Genomic DNA, 20,722 nt, shown 5'->3' with positions numbered 1-20,722 from the left:
GTGAACCAGCCGGCCCCCCAGGTTTCCTGAACCCTTTCTCAGTCTCCTGGAAGGGGCTGAGGCGCCTGGCACCTTCCCACCAGAGCAGTGGTCCCCAACCCTTTTGACACCAGGGACAGGTTTTGTGGAAGACACTTATTCTGTGGGTGTTGGGGAGAAGAGGGGATGGTTTCCCTCTCAGATCATCAGGCATTAGATTCTCATAAGGAGCGGACAACCTAGATCCCTTGGGTGCGCAGTTCACAATAGGGGTCACGCTCCTGTGAGAAGTTAATGCCGCTGCTGATCCGAGAGGAGGCGGAGCTCAGGGTCAGGCTGGTCCGCCGCTCACCTCCCGCCGCGCGGCCGGTTCCTAACAGGCCACAGCCTGGGGACCCCTGCTCCAGAGGACGGGGAGTGTCTCTCTGTCATCCCCAACGGGCCAGTGATCCCGCTGGAGGGGCTGGGGCTGCACGGGACACAGGCTCAGCTGTGCTGCTGGCCACCCATGACCCATTCAGAGGGCAAAGATGTCCACTGAAGCGGCTCCAGAATGCCTCAAGGAAGGTGACGTCCGCTTCGCTTCCTCCTCCAGCCCCACCTTCGCTTCCGGGACCACAGAGCCCCTGAAGCCTGCATGCTGTGGAGTCTCCCACTGAGGAGTGAGGAGGCCTCTTGTGGGGACAGATCTGGGTGAGTCAGGAGGCCCTGCGGGGCTGGGCTGGGCTGGGCTTAGGGGCTGGAGCAGGGAGGGTTTCTCAGACTGGAGTGGGAGACTTGAGGTGGAGATGTGGGTTAGGTCAGGGTCAACCCTGAAAGATTGAGAATCACATGGGGCTGCTCACCTTGGGCGTGAGGAGCAAGGTCTCTGGGACTGACTAAGTGAAGACCAGTTTCCTGGGATGGGCACGACAGGGACTCGAGCCCCGTCTTAGGCTGTGTCAGGGCAGCTGAGAAACTTGCTGGCTTGTGGGTCATGGAGCCCCAGGAGCCGGTCGAGGTGCAGGAGGGGGCCTGGGTGGGGCTGAGTCAAGGGCTCCGGCCAAGCCCCTGTGGCCCAGGCGGTATTTATTTATGCCTCGTGGCCTGGAGGAGCCACTGCCTTCACCACATCCCACGGGGGTGGGGCGGGTACCACCCTCTGGGACAGGGAACCTTCAAGTGGGAATTTGGGCAAATTTGAACTCAGCTGGATTTTCAGTTTGTTGTTCTTTGAAGGAATTCAGGACTGTGTGCCAGCGCTGGCCACACCACCAGGAGGCCTGGCCTGGCCCGAGAGGGATGCCAGCTTGGCATCTCCCACAGGGCAGGGTGTGTTGGGAGCCGTGGTTGGCTGGGGGCTGGCCTGAGCCTGACTGCCTATGTGGAGCTGGCAAGGAGTGAAGACCCTGCTGCCAGCACAGGGCCGAGGCTCTCGGGCTAAGGACAGGCTTAGGACAGGCCTAGGCTCTGGGGTCCTCAGCCCCCTCCCAGCAGGGCCCGGCCCACGCTGCCAGACCTGGGATGTGCCCCTGGACCTCCCTACCTCGGGCCTCTGCCCACCCCAGCCTCCTCCCCCAGACCCCTCGGTCTCTGCCCCTGGAGGAAGCCGGGAGTGTTTCTTTTGGAAATGACCCCAGTTTGTGGTTGTTCTTTGTAGACACACCCCCTGCTGGGGATGAGAAGTCCCCCTGGACCTTGGTTTGGGCGGGAAATGGGCTGTGTCCCACGTTAACCTAAATCGTCTTTTCCTCTTTACATTCCAGAGTCATGTTTGAGGCCAGGCTTGAACCCTGCCTGCCTTTGGTGGTTCTGAGATTCAGGGCTGGCTTTTCTGAGAGCACCCAAGTGAGGTGCCTTGGGATGCCCCTGACTTGGAGACACAGAGGAGGCTGGGCACCCCTTTCCCCGACGCACTGAGCCAGGTCAGCAGAGGTGCTGGGGCCTGGCATGGCCCCTGGGAAAGAACCTGCTTTCCTCTTGTGGGAAGTCAAATCCTCGCACTCAGTGCCGGCACCCCTTGGCGGGTGACAAGAGGGCATCTCGAAGGCCACTGTGCTATGGGACTTACGGCTTTGACTCTGAGACGGGGGCCTGGGTGAGGACCTGGTATCCTCAAAGTCCCCGTGGCTGCCCTGTGGAGAAGACTGTTGGGAGAGGGTGCTGCCTCCCAGAAGTGTCCCAAGGTCCAGGAAGGAATGGGGGAAAGAGGACAGGAGGGTGTTCTCACAGTCACTGTAACCTCTGGTGAGCAGAGGGTCCTTCTCAAGCTACTGAATCCTCATGGGGCTTGGGTGAGGGAGTGAGGATAGGCCAGGAGCCACAGGCTCAGGAGGGGACAGCCTCACTGTGGAAGGTGCAGGGGTGGTCCAGCCTGAGCCCTCTGCCCCCCGCTGCAGCTCAGCACTCCCCCCACGCACACTTACCCAGGGGGTTGCAAAGTGATGGGTGTTGGCTCTGGGTGGAAAAACACCTGGAACAAGTCCCATGTTGTTTCCCAGGGAAGGAGCCACACCCTTCTCAGACCTCTGGGCTGATGCACGAAACGGGAGCCCTGCCTGGGCTGCCCACCGCCCATCACAGAACGATCCCGCTGCAAATTTCACAGGCATCTGGATCGAATAACAGGCTGATAGGGCGTATAAAATTAGAGACAGAACTCTCCAGAAGGCAGGGTGGAGGCTGCAGCTCCCTGGGATTCCATGTGAGAAGGCAGTGATGCTGCTGCCCCCACGGGAAGGATGGATGCTGAGTCAGTGGGAAGACAGTGGGAAGCCCGGCCTGGAGGGGAACGGGGGCCGGCGGGGGGGTGGTCCAGAAAAAGCAGCAGGAGGTTGGGGTGGGACACAGGGAGTGTGCTGCCCGGGGAGGTCCCCCAAACCAGGAGGGCCAGACCCTACCGCCCCTCTGCAGGACCCCATCCCTGCTTCACTCCCTTACTTCTAGTTCTGAGTTGGGCCCAGCCTGAGTCTCCACCAGGTGGACAGTAGCTCCTTGGGGCAGCTGGGCGTGGGATCTGCAGGCTCAGGCAGCCACGCAGATACTAGTGGCCTCCCTGCCCTCCAAGCCCAGCCTGGGGTGAACCTTGACAAAGGCCCTAGACCCCAGCAACCACCCCACCAGGGCTCTGAGTTCTCCATGAGGACTGGTTTCCCTGGAAGGTGAACACTCAGGGGCTGGGTCCCTTAAGGATTGTTCTTCTCAGGTCTTCACTGTTTCCAGACGTGTGCCTTAGACATCTGCATGGACATCTCTTCCCAGGGATGGGGGTCTCAGGGCAGGTGCATTTAAACTTGTGATAGAGACTCCAAATCACCTGTCTCAAAAGGCTGTTCCCATTCACACCCCTGCATACAGCATGTCAGTGGATCCCTTCCTCACTGGAGCAACACTAGATTTTGTCATAAAATATTTTTCAATTTCTTATTTCTATGATTAATAGGGAGGTTGGATATTTTGTGATATTCATTAGTTTATTTGACTATGTTTCTGTTTTTACCCTTTACCACTTTTCTAGCTAGTCATTTGCTTTTTTCTTGTTGATTTGTGGGAGTTCTTTATATATGATGAATATCAGTACTTTGTGTTTACATTGCAGATATTCGTTCCCAGTCTGCTGCTTATTATTTTACCTTTTTAAGGTTGTTCTTTTCATCACATAAAAGTTTTTAAATTTTAAGTAGTCAAATGGTTTCCTTTAAGGCTTTGGATTTTGCATTTTTATACCAAAATGTTCTTGTATTTTCTTCCAAACTTTATAATTATTCTTTTTTTTTTTTGCCTTTAAGTTCATTTTGGGGCATGGGGTGAGACAGAATAGCACCATTTTTCCACATTAAATCTTAGATATTGTGAGCCCTGGAGGACACAAATTACAGCTTAGAGGCCTGGAGCATGATTCTGGAGCCAGGCTTCTTGGGCCGGAGTCCATGTCCTGCCCATGGTGGCTGGCCATTGCTTTGGGGAGCCTCTCTGAGCCTCGGTGTCCTCTTTGAAAGAGTGGTTGTTCAGAGTAAGAGGGTATCTTCCTGTGGACGACTCAGCTCGCGTCTCAGCCCACAGTGAGTGAAGAACCAGGGGGTCTCACAGAGCCCTGACTCAGGCCCTGAGGGTCCCCCTAACCTCCAGGCAATTCGGCCTGCACCCCCACCCCTGCTTCTTCTTGCCTCTTCTAGAAGAGAGGAGGGTGGCGGTAAGGCTGGAAGGGGGAAGAAAATCTGTTTCCCAAAGCCTCCAGGTGATTCAGCCAGAGTGAGACCAAATGGCTTGGGTTTTCAGCTTCCTCACCTGTGCGGTGCAGGTGAAAGCACCCCACTTCCTACTCTGTGGGCAGGTAACACCTGCGTGCTCTGAGAAGGGGAAAACATTTCCACCCTCCCCAGAGGCCTGCACGGCCGGAGGTCACAGTGAGGCAGCCACACGCCCCGGGCTCTTGCTCCGAGGGGACGCTGTCCCAACAAGAGGCCCCCTCACAGTCTGTCCTGACCCTGGCTCTGTGGCCCCTCCTTCTCCTTGATCAGGCCCCTCCCAGGTCTACCGGGATCTCTGGCTGCCCCCCGACCCCCTGCTGCAGCCCCAACCCTAGGTCTCCACAAAGACTTCGGGATGCCCCGTGAGCCCCTGGGTCCTGGACCCCTCTTCCTCCTCCAGCCCCTCCTCTCCCAGCTGCTCTTGGCTGCCCTTTAACTGCTCAGAGCTGTTCAGCAACCTGGCGTGTAGCTGGTACATAAGTGGTTGTTGGTTGGAGTCAAGAGAGTGATGGGGAGATGCTAAGAAAAGTGAAAGAAGCCTCGGCACCCGCCGGGAGCAGGTGCTGGGGGTGTGAGTGCCGCTGAATGAACACGTCCTGGGACGGGATCCTGAAGCCCACCCCCCCGCCGGGCCCCCACAACCCAGAGTGCACACCAAACTTTCTACGTGTCTTTCCCGGTCAGCCTGAGCCCAAACCACCCATGTTCCTGAGCTTGTCCTTGTCTGAAAGAGGAGGGAAGTGTCTGTGTCCTCAGGAGCCCCTGGCCTTAAGGATAGGCACCCTGGCTCTGGCAGGCAGGTGGCCCCTGGCAGCCCCGCCCACGCCCGCGGTGACTAGCTCTCGGGCAAGCGATGCAAGTGCAGAAACCAGCTCTATGTGGTCAGTGCCCCGGAGCTGCAGCAGCAGCAGAGGTCGGAACGCCTTCCTCTGTGGGCACGCCACGGAAATTTAAAGACACAGTGTGCTCTTTCGCAAACCGGGCTTGTTGATTCTACAGGAGAAGGTAACTATTATTGAGTTTCTTCTTTTTCAGAATGAGTGGCATCCAAACCTGACTCATATTTCCAACTTTATTAATTTTTGCAAGACTTTGGAGGGTGCTCTGTGGCGATTAATATTGCTGAGCTGAGCACAGCTGCAATACTTTCCTGTAAAACAGACTAAAGGAGAAGTTGGTGTCTTCCTCATACAAGAAATACATAAATGAGTTAAAAATAGTTCTCCGAGCGGATATGATGATGTCGTGGCCATCACAGGAAACACATGAATCAGCCTCATCCTCAGTTCCAGGGAAGTGGGGACAGTCGGTGGTCCTTGGACCCCTCTTGGGGCGCATGGGTGAGGCAGGGTCCCTCTGGCTTTACCTCATACCCGGACTGGCAAAGCTGCCCGGGAGGACAACTAAAACCATGCTCCTTTGATTCTGTGGACATTGCTAATTGCTGGGGGTTCATTTCTTGAATTCAGACCTTCTCATGAACCAGAGGAGCTGGCTCAGAAAAATGCCGGTGACGCATGGGCCTGAACTGGTCAGTGCAGCTCAGAGATGCTTGCTGTGGGGGACGTGCAGTTTGCCTGTCGGCCAGTTGTCCACCCGTCACCGTTACCCCGCTGAGGAAGCTGTGGGTGCCACCCAGAGAGCTTGGGTATAACATGGTCTCTGCTTTACTCGTAAAAAGCCAAGACCTATGTGGTCATGGAGTGTTAAAACAGAAATTTCACACCACGCCGTATGGTCACCGAGGCCAGGGTGTTGGCACATTTCACATCCAGGAGGTGCCGTCGCTGTCACTGGCTCAGCAAAGCCAGTGCCGAAGCCACTGCAACTGCCTGAGGCCCAGCGGTGGCTGGGAGCCAATTGGTGTCACTCAGTTACCACAGGGAAGGAGACGTGGCTGTAGGTGCTTGTCGCAGGTCACAGAGAAGGGACTTTTGGGCTCGAGGCCTAGTGGGTGCGAGTCAGCACGGTGTCTTCCCCGACACCAAACCCAAGGACCCTCAGCACTTCCTGACCTCAGGTTTCCATTTCTAGGGTGGGGAGTAGAGGTGAAGGGGAGCAAAGTCAGAGTTGAATATAAAGCTCCAGAAAAACTCAGCTCAGAATTGACTAGAGGGTTGAGAGCCTGAGATCCCTAAGGGGACATGTAAACCCGGGGCAGCTGCTGAGGGAGACTGACATGGTTTCCATGGTCCTTCCACTGGGCTGGGGCCCTCCCTGGGGAGTCTGTGCTGGGCTGGACCTTCTTCCCTGCCCAGTGGCCTCTCCTGGCTGGGTGGGGAGCTCCGGGGGAGCAGAAGGCAAGAGTCTTGTTTGGAAACACGCCCTTCCCAGGAAATCCCCAAAACAAAACCTGAGAAGATCTCCTGGAAGCTCAAAAGCAATTTTCTTTTCATATGTCGGGCCAATAAGAGTTAATTTCACCCAGTTTCTATATTTTCATGGGTCCTTAGAAGCTTTCTGACCCTGTGCCCTGAGACTTAGGGTCTGATGGCTGAAGGAACCTTGGTCCCAGGTCCCTCTCCTGTGGAGGGGCCGTCAGAGGGAGAGAAGAGCTCGCCCTGGTTCACTTGGCCTGTCCTGAAAGAGAACCAGGAGGGAGAGCAGCCTAGCATGGGTGCACACAAGCATATGTACAAACATGTGCTAGGGCAACTCACGCACGTCCACATGCGTGCACATACACACATGCCCACACCCATGCACACTTGTGTGTGCACACAGATTCAGACTGTACCTGTACACTTACACACTTCCACATGCATGCACACACACACATGCCCACACCCATGCACACGTGTGTGTGCACACACAGATTCAGACTGTACCTGTACACTTACTTCCACATGCATGCACATACACACATGCCCACACCCATGCACACTTGTGTGTGCACACAGATTCAGACTGTACCTGTACACTTACACACTTCCACATGCATGCACACACACACATGCCCACACCCATGCACACTTGTGTGTGCACACACAGATTCAGACTGTACCTGTACAGTTACTTCCACATGCATGCACATACATGTCCACGCCCATGCACACTTGTATGTGCTTGCACAGATTCACACGTGTACATGCACACACACATTAGCATGTCCTTGCATATGCACACATACACACATCTGACTTCACATTACATACACACATGCACATGCACATACATGACACACATGGCTCGAACTGGAGGGGAGGGTCCCAGTTGCTCCCCTCGGCTGACCATCTAGTAAGTGTTGTGCCCCATGCTGCCCCATCCTGGGCTCCTGGCCAGGCTCTAAGATTAACTGGAGAGGCTCTGTCCCTAAGAAAGGTCATGCACTTCAGGGTAGGTAAGGTGGACAGGCAAGGCCTGGTGACCTCAGCCCATCCTTGTGCCTCCAGAAGCCGTAACTCACCTCAAAGAGGTTTTCCTGCTGGAGGGAACTATCTCTGAGCAACAGGGGCAGACTTCACAGCTCAGGCGCCCTCCTGAAGGTAAGAGGCACTGGGCTCGCCTATCAAAGACACTCTCCTGTCCCCGCAGGTTCCCCTATGTCCCATCAGGGAGCTGGGCTCCAAAGTCTCCCGCCCTATTTCTCCTAGAGAATGCAAAGGCTGCCTCTCTTCCCTCCCAGTGTAACCTGACCCTCCTCTGTGCCCCTTGGCCACGCTTGCATCCTCTAGCTCCTTCTGACACCTTCTTTTTGACTGTTCACAGAGGGCAGGATCTGAAGCCTGCAGAGGTGACCCTTGGTGCCTTGTGCAAGGCTGGCCAGCAAGTAAGCATGACTTTTGGCTCTGCTGCCAGCTGGGCCATTTGATCTACACACACTTTTCTGCCTCTACCTGGAGCTAGGCGAGGCTCTCTATAGAATGGGTACTTGTCAACAAAGTGGGCTTAGATTCCGGGCAGTAGCATTGAGGCAGGAGCAGTGGGAGAAGCCTGGGCTAATGGCAAGCAGCCAGTCCCCTCTGTGAGCTGCCCCCTTGTCCCAGGCTCTGCCATGGCCCTTCCTGATTTTTAGGAGCTTTCATGAGGCCTCGAACAGCCTGAAGGAGCAGAGCTTGTTGTGCTAATCCCCAGCATCCTCTGCAGAGTTCTGAACACCTTGTGGCTGAAAGGTCCTTCAAATTGTCCAGGCACCCACCCCGAAAACCAGCCCTGGCATGGGGGTGCTGACCCCTCCCGGAGCAGTGGGGTGCAGGGCTCATAAGGTGGGGTCTGCAAAGCATGCTGGGGTCTTGCTCTGTGCTTACTCCAAGGATGCAGCCCGGAGTGCCACTGCTCTTGGACTTTCCTTGAGACACCCAGAGCATCGTGTGGCCATCACTTCTCACGTGGTCTGGCTGCTTGTGGGGCTGGCCTGAGTCAGCTAGGGCCAGTGCTCACCTTATCCTAATCACCTACTGGGGGATTTTGTAGGCTTGACCCTCCATGCCCTGGTGTTTCCCACAGGCTGTGAGGTTCTAGGGTGTCCCAGGGAGGATAGACGAGGCTGGTGTCCTAGGATCCCTCCCTGTCCGATCCAAGGTGAGGCTGCCAGGGAATGGAATCTGGCTCTCAGGCATGGGGGCAGGCTCGCCTGCAGCCTCAATGTAGCTGGGCCCTGAAGGCCAGGGGTGGGTGGGGTGCAGCCCAGAGCTTTCTGCGGCTGAATCACCCTCTGGGTACAGGAAGCCTGACCGCATGACTTCCAAACTGATGCAACTCGGACTTTCTACTGAATTTGTGAGCTGTGATACTATTGCTTCTGAAGTCAAAGAGGGCTCAGAGGGTTCACGGAGCATTCCCTTTCAATGACGATCGGCCTCTCTGGAATATCTCCAGTGTCAGCAGGGATGGTGTCAGGGTTCTCCTAGCAAGAAGTCATAAGGAATGGAAGGGCTGAGAAAAATGAGGGTTAGAGTGACACCATGTCAGTCCCCTGGCTAGTCTCCGCCAACTGGACAAGCTGGGGCCTCCTCTCCACCTTGACTGGCCTGTGCCTGGGGAGGGAGCCAAGGGCAGGACCCTCTTGCACCTCTACCCTGGGCCTGGTCCATTCTCGCTCCTGGGACCTCCCCAGAGACCTCCGCAGCACACCCCACCAGTGCAGTGAGCAGCACAGAGAGACCCAGACCGAAGTGGCCATGTGCTCCCTGTGAGGGCTCCGTAGGAAGCAAGGATGTACAAGTGGCTCCTTTCCCCTTCCTAGGGGTCCCTTGCAGGGCTGGGACCCCATTCTAGGCGAGGCCTCTGGGCAAGGATGACCATCCCTGCCTGCCTCTGGGAAAGAGTAAGTTCCTGCTCCTGGTGTCAGCGCCGACTGGTTCTCCAGGGACCACGGCGGAGGTCTGCCCTCTGTCTTACTTTCTCATAGAGATTTTCCGTGGGACCTGGGCTCCCTGCCTGGTTAGGGCTGGTTGAAGAATAAGTGGGAACGGTGGAGGAAGGAAGGGGATGTGCCAGCTGTTGCTCTGGCCCTTTCGTGTGGATATGAATCCCTGGTGAGAGGCAGACCCTGAGGTCAGAGCGGAGCCCACCACATTCCCCCAGGAGGGTGTGTCCTGGGCTGTGTATGGGGGAAAGCTGGGCAACCAGGGTCATGCCGTGAATGCAGGGGCAGGAGCAGGGACGTTTCTCTCTGCAGACACTGGTGCTCCCCAAAGCAGGAGAAATGGCATACAGCCATGTTGTGGACACATTTGTGAGAAAATTCCTCTGAATGTCAGAGAACATGGAAGAGATGAAGCTACCAGCTTAGAGAGACACAGGAACACATACTACAGACACACAGCACGCACATACCCAGACACACCCAGACACACTCACCAGACACACAGACTCACACAGAGAACACACCACGTCACACACAGAGATTCACAAAGAACCACATCACACACACGTTTTCACCCTCAGAGAGAACACACCCACATCATACCCATGTGCTGACACACAAGAGCATAAACTCACACACACACACATTAACTCACACCGAGAACACAGGCATCACACACATGAACTCACACCGAGAACATATGAACACTACACACACGTTCTCACACAGCACACCCCGTCACACACATGAACTCACACCGAGAACATATGAACACTACACACACGTTCTCACACAGCACACCCCGTCACACACATGAACTCACACCGAGAACATATGAACACTACACACACGTTCTCACACAGCACACCCCGTCACACACATGAACTCACACTGAGAACATATGAACACTACACACACGTTCTCACACAGCACACCCCGTCACACACATGAACTCACACTGAGAACATATGAACACTACACACACGTTCTCACACAGCACACCCCGTCACACACATGAACTCACACCGAGAACATATGAACACTACACACACGTTCTCACACAGCACACCCCGTCACACACATGAACTCACACTGAGAACACGGGCATCACACATAGGGACTCACGCACAGAGGACATGTGAACACTACACACACGTTCTCACATAGAACACACCACATCACACCCACACCCCCACATGCTTAGACACACACATCCTTACTCTGCATGCATCCTTGGCCTGGTGGACGGAAGATCGAGCGCTCTGGGTGGACTTACGGCCACAGGACGGGGCAGAGTCAGCAGGAAGGCCCCTCCAAGGCCCAGTGGGCCCCGCGCTGGCCCCGGCCGCAGACGGCCACCTGCTGCAGTGCTGGCTGCTGCGTGTGCCCTGGGTTCTGCGGCTGACCTGGCCTCCACGTCTCACCCATGAAACAGGCATGAAAGGCTGGCCAGGTTTGCTAAATGGGACCACAGCAGAAGCATGAGCCCCAGAATGTGCACGACGGAAGAGAAAGCTGGGGGAGGTGGTGGGCTGGGTGGTGCAGAGTGGGCCTGAGCTCCGGCCTCCTCCCTGGACACCCTCCCGTGGCCGCAGCCATCCCTGCACCCACTGGTGTGGCCTGACCCCTCACCCTGAGCCCACCCTTCGCAGCCACTAGGGAACCTCAGGAGAGGCGGCCGCGGTGGGGTGGGCGGATTCCCCCGGGAGCAGGCCCAGGCCACCGCTTCTGAGCTCTCCTGCAGCGCCGCCTGCTGGCCACAGAGAACCCACGTGCACCGGCCGCCAGGCCTGGGCATCTCCCCGGGCCCTAGTTCCTCTCCTCACGTAAGGGGAGGGACTCCCGTCTTTCCATCCACCCCCTCCTTGCCTCTGCAGAGCTCCAGGAAAGGCTGGCACCCGCTCACTGCATTTAGACTCCATCAGGTTCAGACAGTGGGTCAGGGTACAAGGCTTCAGCGGCCAGGGATGTGGCCTCTAATTTGTAGAGAGAAAGAAGGGCAGAGGTAGGTAGGTAGATATATGATAGATGGTTGATAGATAAAAATAGATGAAATAGATGGCATGGTTAGATAGGTGGGTAGGTAGATAGATGACAGATAGAAAGACAACAGACCACTGGGGGCTGAGCCTGGCCCGAGCCAGAAAGGTGAGAAGGGGACAGCGGTGAGGACCCCACAGGTCCCTGCTCTCACCCCTATTAGCCCCAGTGTTTGGCCTGAGCTCTGACTGACAGCTCCCTCTTTCCAAGATGAGACTCAAGAGGAGGAAGAGGGGACTTCCTAAGGACAGGGATTCTTGGTGTCTCCTTGGGGCTGGTAGACACTGCCTGCCTTGCCTGCTGTGGCCTCTCTGCACACAACCAATGACCCCTAAAGGGCTCTGTGGGAGCCCATGCTGCCCCCATCAGCTGACAGCCCCTGTGCGAAGATTCCCCTCCTCCTCTTCCTCCTGCCTTTCTGTCCCCTCATCCTCCTCTTTATGGAATTAACTTCCCTTGGTCAACATCTTCCTGCTTCACTCACTTCCCTAAACTCCTCCCTATCCCTTCTCAATCTGCAAGAAAAATGTAGAAAGAATGTGGTAAAGGAAAGCTTTGAGCCCATATTTGGGTCCAATGCCGACACCACATGCCGCAAAGCCCCCTTGAGAGCATCCACGTCCGTGTAGTTGAGTATTGCCCGAGCTAGAGTGAGATTTTCCTCTCTACGGAGCTGCCTTCCTGCAGTTCAAGAGCACTGTCTCTTTTCTGGGCCTCCTGCCTGGTGCAAGGGCCCCAGCTGAGCCTCCTCCAGCTCTGACCTCTGGTGGTCCCGGGCTGCCCCAGAGGGTCTTGCCCAGGCTCTGACACTTGGCATGGGCTGGGAGCTCCAGCAGCCACAGCCCAGCCCTGAGGAGGCTTTGTGGTCTCTGAGGGGGCAGGTGCACTCCCCCAACTCCAGTTCATGTTTTTCCCTCCAACTCTAAGCCTTTTTCTTCCTCTGCTATTACCCAGGCACCCTACCCTGTCAACAACACTGGCCTTCAAGACCCTTTGTAGCATAACTCCCACCTATAACTCCCACCTGAAGCCAGCCCTTCCCACCTCTGCTCCTCTGATGCCCAGGACAGCTCTGACCGTGGGCAGCTCTGACCCAGGACAGCTCTGACCTTGGGCAGCCCTGATCTGGGGCAGCTCTGACCTCGAGTAGCTGTGGCCCTGGGCAGCTCTGACTCTGGGTAGTCGTGACCCTGGGGAGCTCTCAGCATGGGGGTTGCACGCTCCTGTTTAGACAGCTGCCGTCCCCCAAGCTGGCTCACTATCCCATGTTGGAGTGCACTGTTCGGGGCTGCCTGCCTGGATTGATGCAGGGAAACTTGGTTCCAGCCCACCTCCTCCTGCGGAGGCTGAGTCAGGGGCTCTTCCCTCGGCCAGGCTGAAAGGCAGCAGTTGGTCCCCCTGTGAGGTCTTCCACATGGCCTGGGAGAGTCTCCCCATCTCTTCAGGCAGAAGGGAGGACAGTCCATAATGTTCCTTCCAGTCCTCTGACTTGTCATTTTTCTACCCCAAATCTTGCACTTTACCCCCATAGAGAGCTCCTGAAGGGGGAATTTTAACTGGCAAAACTCAGTACTCCATCCAAACACAACCGAAACCATCCTGGGTGGCTTAGAGGTGGCTGCCTCCCAGGCAAGTCCATAGCCCCACAGAAACGCCTGGTCCTTCACCTGCCAGAGCTCAGGCTTTTTGGTTGAAGCCGGAGACAGGCCCAGCTCAGAGTATGCCCCGGTTTATCCTGAACACAGACTTGGTGCGATGTGTGTGACAGACCAGCGAAGCGGGTCTTGCTGCATGTCCTGTGGTTGGCCCTTGGCTCCCAGCCTCGAGTCCTACCCTTAGGCCAGGTCAGAGCAGGTTCAGCAGCAGGACTGGCTAGGCACCACCCAGGCTCATGAGGTGGCTTTGTGGGGAGGAAATGAGGTTGTTTTTTTTTTTTTTCTCTTGTAAAGTTGCTTGTTGTTAATTTAAAATTTTAATTTCATTTCTGAATTAACATTCAGCAAAGCTGCTATTTTTTGGTGTACAGTTCTATGAGTTTAACACATTTATAGATTCATGTAGCAACACTGTGCATACAGAACAGTTACATCACCCCCAGAACTCCGTTCACAGTCACACTCCCCCACCCAGCCCCGGCAGCTCTCCCTGTGGTTTGCCTGTTGCAGAGGAAATCCCGCAGCTGGCGGCACTTGGACGCCGGCTGCTCGCGCTGGGTTCGTCGCGACCCGCCGAGCCGACCGCGCGTGCGCGGCTCCCTCCCCGTCAGTGCTGAGCGCTGCGTAGGGTTCCGCGTGGAGGCGCCTGCGCCGCTGAAGCGTATTTGGGTTGTTTCCAGGGTGGGATGGTTGTTGGATAGAGCTGTTTGTGCATTTGCGTTGTAGGTTTTTGTGTGAACATAAGCTTTTGTTTCTCTCGGGTACGTACCCAGAAGTGCAATTGCTGAGTCATATGGGAAGCGTGTGCCCAACTTTACAGGAAAACACCACAGGCCGCCCCTTCGCTTTGCGCTCCTGCTAATCAGGAATGAGCGCCTGCTGCTCCGCGTTCTTGCGGGCACCCAGCATTTTCCGTGCTTACATTTCAGCCATCCTGGAATGAATGAAAAGCGTTTCCTAGTGGCTGTAATTTGCATCTCCCTGGTGGCTGATGGAAGCTTATTTCCCATCCATATCCCTTGCTTGGTGACGCATCTGTTCAAGTCCTTCCCCGGTTTGTAACTGGATTATTTGGTGTTTTTACTGTTGGATTTTGAGAGTTCTTTATGTATTCTAGATACAATTCCTTTGCCAGATATGAGGTTCACAAATATTTTCTCCAACTCTATGTCTTGTGTTTTCATTCTCTCAACAGTGACTTTTGCAGCATTCATAGGGATTTTCTGTTTTCTTCTCAAAGTTTTATAAACCACTATATTTAAAATTTTAATTTAAAAACTATAAACCTATTATAGTTTTTAAATTAAACTGTAAACCTCTTATATAGATTTTCTGTTTAAACTTATGATTCCTTTTAAGTCAATTATTATGTAAGTTGTGAGGGTTGGGTCAAGGCATTCCTTTGCTTAAAATCCCCAGCTTTTCATTTCTCTCCGACAGAAGTCTTGACCTGCGGGGTCAGGCTCCCCTGCTCTCTGAGCTCGCCCTCCCCACGCAGCGCTAGCCCCTGGACTATTCTCACCACTCAGGCCTTGGCCTCCATACCCGCTTGGCACCCGCCAAAGGGTCCGGGGACCCCTCCACAGGGCAGCGTTCTGTCTGTGAGGTGAAGCGGGAGCAGAGGGCCAGGCAGAGCCAGGCTGAGACCCAGTCTCTGCTTCACGCTGGTCTTTTTTTTTTTTTTTTTTTGAGACGGAGTCTCGCTCTGTCGCCCAGGCTGGAGTGTAGTGGCGCGATCTCGGCTCACTGCAAGCTCCGCCTCCCGGGTTCACGCCATTCTCCTGGCTCAGCCTCCCGCGTAGCTGGGACTACAGGCGCTCGCCACCACGCCCGGCTAATTTTTTGTATTTTTAGTAGAGACGGGGTTTCATCGTGTTAGCCAGGATGGTCTTGATGTCCTGACCTTGTGATCTGCCCGCCTCGGCCTCCCAAAGTGCTGGGATTACAGGCGTGAGCCACCGCACCTGGCCAGGCTGGTCATTTTTGCCAGAGTTAGTGTTGTATTGAGGGACATGGAGGGAGGAAAGGGGGTCAGTTAGGGGCAAGTTGACTTGTGCAGGTAACCAGGGTGAGGGCTCGAGGGGAGAGGAGAGATAAGGAGGGCAGAGCTCAGCCAAGTTGGCCTGATGACATGACCAGAATGATCACTAGATACCCTGCCTGGAGGCCCAAGTGTGGCCCCAGGTCTGGATAGTTACAGCCACTGTGGGGAAGCTTCAGTTTGGGAGCCACAGAAACCAAGAATATTGTCTGGGAAGCTGATGTGCAGAGAGGAGAATGGAGCGGATGGAGGTGCGGTGAGGGAGAGAGACAAAGAGACAGAGAGGAGAGTAAAAGCCTGTTGCTGGCTCCACTATGTTGGGCTTGTCAGCCCAGCTTCTTCTTGTCCCATCCATAAAATGGGCTGGTGTCGCCCATCATGGTTAGGAGGCACAAGGAAGTATTGTGCTGTGTGCTCGGCCCAGCTGACTCAGCAGCTCTCCAACCCTGGGGACTCTCCAGACAGGTGTGCGCAGGTGAGGTGCTGGACCAAGGAAGGGCAGGTGCAGGACATGGCCGAGGGGAGCTCTGTGAGCTGAGCTGCCTGCTTCGAGGGTGCCCTTGAGGCCCAGGACTGACCCCTGGAGGGAGAGGCTTCCTTCCTTCTGTTGGGGCTCAGAAAACAACGCCCCAAAATGAAGTCCTCAGCAGCAGCCTCAGAAGCAAAAGTTGTCTCTGACCTTCTCCTGCCCTCCTGTCTCTCAGTCTCATTCTCCCCGAAGGCGCTGTAGAAACCAGACTCTCTTTTTCCCCAAGGCCGGTCACAGAAATCAGAACCCCTTCTCCCCAAAGCTGGTCAGAAAACCTAAAAATATTATTCAGTTTTCCGTCTACGTTTCTATATAAGAGCTGACTAGAGAGAAATGATCCGACATCCCTTGTTTGACTGTAGGTCATGAGACTGTCATTCCAGAGAGGGCCCTGCCCCACGTCCAGAGAAGAAAATGCTCAGAGACGAGGACAAATCTAGACAGACCTTGCTGGGTTCCCACTCAGTCTATTCACATTAGATCAAGCCCTTTGTGTCCAATCCTTTTTCTAGAGGACTGTTCGTACTTTATTAAACCTAAACATAAAAATGGACAATTTCCCCCATCGTTGGGTCTTCGTTCTAAAGGTTCTTATATGTACACATTAAATAAATTTGCATACCGTTTCTCCTATTAATCCATCTGTCTCATGTCAGTGACTTCTCAGCAAACCTTTAGGGGCCAACGGGCCCCACGCTCTCCAGCAGCAGGCACCGTGGGCCTGGGGTGCAGTTGTGGCCACACTCGGACCCTCCTTGGAGCTGGTTTAGCTGTGCTGTGTGCTTGTGGGAATGGATTGCCATGATTTCTGGGCTCTAATAAATTGTGCTTCAATCGACTCTTGAGGAGTTAACGAGAGGCCTCACTTCAGACCATAAACACCCTCCCTGTGTGGGATAGAAACACATGTCGTCACAGCCAGGAGGTCAGTTGGGTGAGGGTCTGCTTTGCTTACAAGGTCCAGAAACCCAGCAGAAAACCCTCGAGGCCACATCAGCGAAGAGTAACTTATTTCAGCGACATTTCCACGTGTGACACAAGACACACATTTCCTGCATCCACCTTTAAAGTCAAGAAGTTGAAGCTGAATAAAGCCAGCAGGCAGCGAAAATCACCTGCACTCAGTTCAGTTGTGGCAGGAAAGGGAAAGAGCCATGAAGAAAGGAGAGGGGGATGGAGAGGGAGAAAGAGGAGGATGGAGAGGAGAAAGGAGAGGGGGATGGAGAGGGGGATGGAGAGGGAGAAAGGAGAGGGGGATGGAGAGCAGAAAGGAGAGGGGGATGGAGAGGGAGAAAGGAGAGGGGGATGGGGAGAAAGGAGAGGGGATGGGGAGGAGAAAGGAGAGGGGGATGGGGAGGGAGAAAGGAGACGGGGATGGAGAGGGAGAAAGGAGAGGGGATGGGGAGGAGAAAGGAGAGGGGGATGGAGAGGGGGATGGAGAGGGGATGGGGAGGAGAAAGGAGAGGGGGATGGGGAGGGAGAAAGGAGAGGGGGATGGAGAGGGAGAAAGGAGAGGGGATGGGGAGGAGAAAGGAGAGGGGGATGGAGAGGGGGATGGAGAGGGGATGGGGAGGAGAAAGGAGAGGGGGGTGGAGACGAGAAAGGAGAGGGGGATGGGGAGGAGAAAGGAGAGGGGGGTGGAGAGGGAGAAAGGAGAGGGGGATGGAGAGGGGGATGGAGAGGGGGATGGAGAGGAGAAAGGAGAGGGGGATGGAGAGGGAGAAAGGAGAGGGGGATGGGGAGGAGAAAGGAGAGGGAGATGGAGAGGAGAAAGGAGAGGGGGATGGGGAGGAGAAAGGAGAGGGGGGTGGATAGGGAGAAAGGAGAGGGGGATGGGGAGGGGGATGGAGAGGGGATGGGGAGGAGAAAGGAGAGGGGGGTGGAGACGAGAAAGGAGAGGGGGATGGGGAGGAGAAAGGAGAGGGGGGTGGAGAGGGAGAAAGGAGAGGGGGATGGAGAGGGGGATGGAGAGGGGGATGGAGAGGGGGATGGAGAGGAGAAAGGAGAGGGGATGGAGAGGGAGAAAGGAGAGGGGGATGGGGAGGAGAAAGGAGAGGGGGGTGGAGAGGGAGAAAGGAGAGGGGGATGGAGAGGGGGATGGAGAGGGGGATGGAGAGGGGGATGGAGAGGAGAAAGGAGAGGGAGATGGAGAGGAGAAAGGAGAGGGGGATGGGGAGGAGAAAGGAGAGGGGGGTGGAGAGGGAGAAAGGAGAGGGGGATGGAGAGGGAGAAAGGAGAGGGGGATGGAGAGGGGGATGGAGAGGGGGATGGGGAGGAGAAAGGAGGGGGGGTGGAGACGAGAAAGGAGAGGGGGATGGGGAGGAGAAAGGAGAGGGGGGTGGAGAGGGAGAAAGGAGAGGGGGATGGAGAGGGGGATGGAGAGGGGGATGGAGAGGGGGATGGAGAGGAGAAAGGAGAGGGGGATGGGGAGGAGAAAGGAGAGGGGGATGGGGAGGAGAAAGGAGAGGGGGGTGGAGAGGGAGAAAGGAGAGGGGGATGGAGAGGGAGAAAGGAGAGGGGGATGGAGAGGGGGATGGAGAGGGGGATGGGGAGGAGAAAGGAGGGGGGGTGGAGACGAGAAAGGAGAGGGGGATGGGGAGGAGAAAGGAGAGGGGGATGGAGAGGGGGATGGAGAGGGGGATGGAGAGGGGGATAGAGAGGGGGATGGAGAGGAGAAAGGAGAGGGAGATGGAGAGGGGGATGGAGAGGGGGATGGAGAGGGGGATGGAGAGGAGAAAGGAGGGGGGGATGGAGAGGGGGATGGAGAGGGGGATGGAGAGGGGGATGGAGAGGAGAAAGGAGAGGGAGATGGAGAGGGGGATGGGGAGGGGGATGGAGAGGGCGATGGAGACGGGAATGGAGAGGAGAAAGGAGAGGGGGATGGAGAGGGGGATGGAGAGGAGAAAGGAGAGGGAGATGGAGATGAGAAAGGAGAGGGGGATGGAGAGGGAGATGGAGAGGGGGATGGAGAGGAGAAAGGAGAGGAGGGTGGAGAGCGACAGCTGCAGAGAGAGGCAGGGAGGCCGGCTGGGCGTGGACAGCTGCAGAGGGAGTCAGGGGAGGCCGGCTGGGCATGGACGCTGCAGAGGGGACACAGCCACTCTGGGAACAGCAGCCAGTGGTGGATCTGCCTGGAATGCTGTTCCCTCCTGTCCAGGATGGGCCTGTCTCTGCAGACAGGGGCCCTCCCCTTCCTGGCCTGGCTGTGCACTCCCTATGTGCATGGTGGAAGCTCTGCAGAGGCCGTTCTGCTCCAGAGTGGGGCATAGCCTCGGGCGAGGTTCACAGCTTGGGGGGCTGGTCCTGCCCTGTCCCACATGTGGCTGTGTGGGCAGCATGGATCTTCTTCCGCGGTGACCCTGTGTGCCCACCCCCACCAACTTATGCCTGCTTCCCAAGGCCATGGGCCTCACCCTCAGACTTCACTTTTGTGTATATGGAAAGACACAATTATCGGGACAGAAACAGATCAGTATTTGCCAGTGGGTGAGTGAGGGGAGAGGAGTTTACTACCGAGGGGCCGAACTGGGGCCATTTTTGAGGGATGAAAGTCTTCTGTGTGGCTCTACAGAGCTGGGTACATGATGCTGTGTTTGTCAAACCCCATAGGACTGGACTTCACTGTGGGAACAACAAGATCAACAAGACGAGCAAGAACAACATCAAGAGTCAGGGCCCGGGGGTCCTGACGGGTACAGGACGGGTACAGACCCACACAGGAATCCCAGAGTGTGTTCCACAGCAGGACATGCCTGCGCTGAAAGAGTAGGCAGAAAGGAGCTGACCTGGGTAAGTCCAAAAACAGTGTTTTGATTAGATTCTGGAAAGAATCAAATAACTCTGCATATCTAAGTACTAAATTCCAATTGGTAAAATTGTTTCCCACAGCAATACATGTTAGCAACTTTGAAACTACTTTTATATATACTAAGGTTTCACAAATAAGTCAATACAGTATGGGTAGTAAGAGTCAGGGTTCTCACAGCTGGATAAGGAAGTCATGGAAAAGCCAGCGGGGACCCTGAGGTCCATATATAATATATATTATACATATATACAGATCAGAATGGACCCTAAGGTGGTTGGTTATAGACGGATATGCCAGCAGGAACTCATGTTTACATGATACATATATACAGATCAGAATGGACCCTGAGGTCCGTATATAATATATGTTATACATATATACAGATCAGAATGGATGCTGAGGTGGTCAGTTATAGTCAGATATGCCAGTAGGAACTCATGTTTACATGATACATATATACAGATCAGAATGGACCCTGAGGTGGTCGGTTATGCTCAGATATGCCAGTAGGAACTCATGTTTACATGATACATATATACAGATCAGAATGGACCCTGAGGTGGTCGGTTATAGTCAGATATGCCAGCAGGAACTCGTGTTTACATGATACATATATACAGATCAGAATGGACCCTGAGGTGGTCGGTTACAGTCAGATATGCCAGCAGGAATTCGTGTTTACATGATACATATATACAGATCAGAATGGACCCTGAGGTGGTCGGTTATACTCAGATATGCCAGTAGGAACTCATGTTTACATGATACATATATACAGATCAGAATGGACCCTGAGGTGGTCGGTTATACTCAGATATGCCAGTAGGAACTCATGTTTACATGATACATATATACAGATCAGAATGGACCCTGAGGTGGTCGGTTATAGTCAGATATGCCAGCAGGAACTCGTGTTTACATGATACATATATACAGATCAGAATGGACCCTGAGGTGGTCGGTTACAGTCAGATATGCCAGCAGGAACTCATGTTTACATGATACATATATACAGATCAGAATGGACCCTGAGGTCCGTATATAATATATATTATACATATATACAGATCAGAATGGACCCTGAGGTGGTCGGTTATACTCAGATATGCCAGTAGGAACTCATGTTTACATGA

General features: G+C 54.9%; 1 long non-coding RNA gene across 2 annotated transcripts in view; it reads left to right on the top strand.

Annotated features, from left to right (window-relative positions):
• The window catches only part of LOC129533480 (uncharacterized), a 74,879-nt gene that overhangs the window by 50,003 nt on the left and 4,154 nt on the right, over window positions 1-20,722 (top strand). The window contains exons 1-2 of one of the 2 annotated variants that reach the window (XR_008679748.2): window positions 5,055-5,213; window positions 19,391-19,570. This is a non-coding gene — a long non-coding RNA (uncharacterized lncRNA). Of the gene's footprint in view, window positions 1-5,054; window positions 5,214-19,390; window positions 19,571-20,722 lie in introns of those variants that run through there. The other variant, XR_010133691.1, reaches the window with a different exon arrangement.

Source organism: Gorilla gorilla, chromosome 4, assembly GCF_029281585.2.
Source record: "Gorilla gorilla gorilla isolate KB3781 chromosome 4, NHGRI_mGorGor1-v2.1_pri, whole genome shotgun sequence".
Lineage (NCBI taxonomy): Eukaryota > Metazoa > Chordata > Mammalia > Primates > Hominidae > Gorilla > Gorilla gorilla.
This window is presented reverse-complemented; position numbering and strand designations above follow the sequence as displayed.